Below are 1836 nucleotides of genomic sequence, written 5' to 3' on the forward strand. Positions count from 1 at the left end.
GTACCTTTGTTCTGTTTGAACGTCTGCCTCTTGATTCATGTATAAGTTCTGGATGAGTACAATGGAGTGTCCTGGAATTCTCATTCTTCTCAATGCTATCCATAGTTTGTTATGATCCATACTGTTAAATGCCTTTGATAGTCAATGAAACATAAATAAACATTTGTCTGGCATTCTCAGCTTTTGTTCAGGGTTCATCTGAAGTCAACATTATTATTAATATAAAATGTTATTAATTAGAAGTGTCTTATTGCGGGCACTGGTTGTATCATTCTACACTTTCCACTCTCCAATCGGTCCTTTTTAATTTTAGTCCTGAACCCATGACCACCATTATAAAGACTGTACTTCTCAGTGTCCCCTCCAAATTTGGTCCCATAACTAGGTTCTTACCAAAGGGGGATGAGCAACTTCCATGTCATCGTTTAAAATGCAATTGGGACTAACTCTGTTCTCTTTCCTTCTAGTTAGGGCACAATATTTAAAGCCCATGCTGGGGTGTGGGGAGCCCTATTTTCCTGCCTCTTTGAATGATTCTGTGGAGTAGACACCATTAATTCTCATGAAAAATTGAACTTCTTTGATCCAATACCCTTTTGGGTCATGAAGAATGGCATGGTAGGCACATCTGACCTCTACAAGATGGGAGGAGAATCCAACTCCCCAACTACCCAAGATGAGTCCTGTGAGCAGTGGTCAAATGTGCCTCCACTGGCCATCCTTCTTTTACTCTAGTCTGACATTGACCACCGCTCCTGTGATAAGTCACTTCTCTGCTTGGTTGGATAATCTGTTGTAATGGCTACATAGAATTCACAGACAATACTCATGATTGTGGGGCCTTAAAATGGAAGTCAAGTCACAGAATGTCAGAGCAAGAAAACATTAAGGATATGATCAATTTGCATATAGCAGTGCCTTTTCTCAGCCAAGTCAGCAGGCACATCCCTCTCTGGCATCATGGCCTCTAAACATCATGGTTACTTGGGCATTGCCCTGCTCAGACAAGTGTTATAAAAACCTCTAGTGCTTTAAATTTCCAGAGCACCTCAACCTGAAAATCAGGCTCCTGCCCAAAGCTTTTCTTCTTCAGTGAGCTAGGAAGCCCACTGCTCTGTCTCATTATCTCTGCTTCACCATGGAACTTCCTTCATGGTCTCTGCTGTTGCTACTTCTTCAGAATGAGAGTTGTTTCTACTTCTGCTGGTCATGGGATTCTGCATCCCTATGTCATAGGGGCATCACTTTATCCTCAGTGGAGTGGAAAAACAAGCCAGTCTCCAGGGGTTAGAGTCCTCCATACCTTACTTGATACTCGCACTCTGTCATTTGATGGGCGTTAGAAAGATTATGGATAGAAAGGCCATGCCAAGTAATTTCACTTCACCAATGACCTCTTTATTATAACTGTTTAACTTGTCTCCTAAACAATATACCTGTAATCTTCATTAGAAGAATTTCAGAAGAGTTTAGAAAAAGAAAAATGAAGAATATAGTGACTATTTGGGGGGTTTGCTCACAACTTAGCTACATTTATTTTGGTAATAAGTCCATCAACCCTAAAGAATAATATATTGTACATTCATGTGCCACTTTTCTGGATTGTGGTGGCTTCCATGTTGCTATGATGCTAGAAGCTATGCCACAAGCAATTCAATGAAGTTTAAGGGAGTATTCAGGCTCCAAAGAAATAGATTGCCTACTTCTGAGCACTAATCACTGAAAAACATTTAAATAGCAATGCAACATTGTCAAACATAGCACGAGAAGATGAGTCCCTCAGGTTGGACAACTCACTACTAATGAGTCTATTTCAACTCATCGTGGCCACTAAGG

This window comes from Echinops telfairi, unplaced genomic scaffold (genome assembly GCF_000313985.2).
Source record: "Echinops telfairi isolate 266 unplaced genomic scaffold, ASM31398v2 ScPeMD7_31;HRSCAF=116, whole genome shotgun sequence".
In the NCBI taxonomy this organism is placed as follows: Eukaryota; Metazoa; Chordata; class Mammalia; order Afrosoricida; family Tenrecidae; genus Echinops; species Echinops telfairi.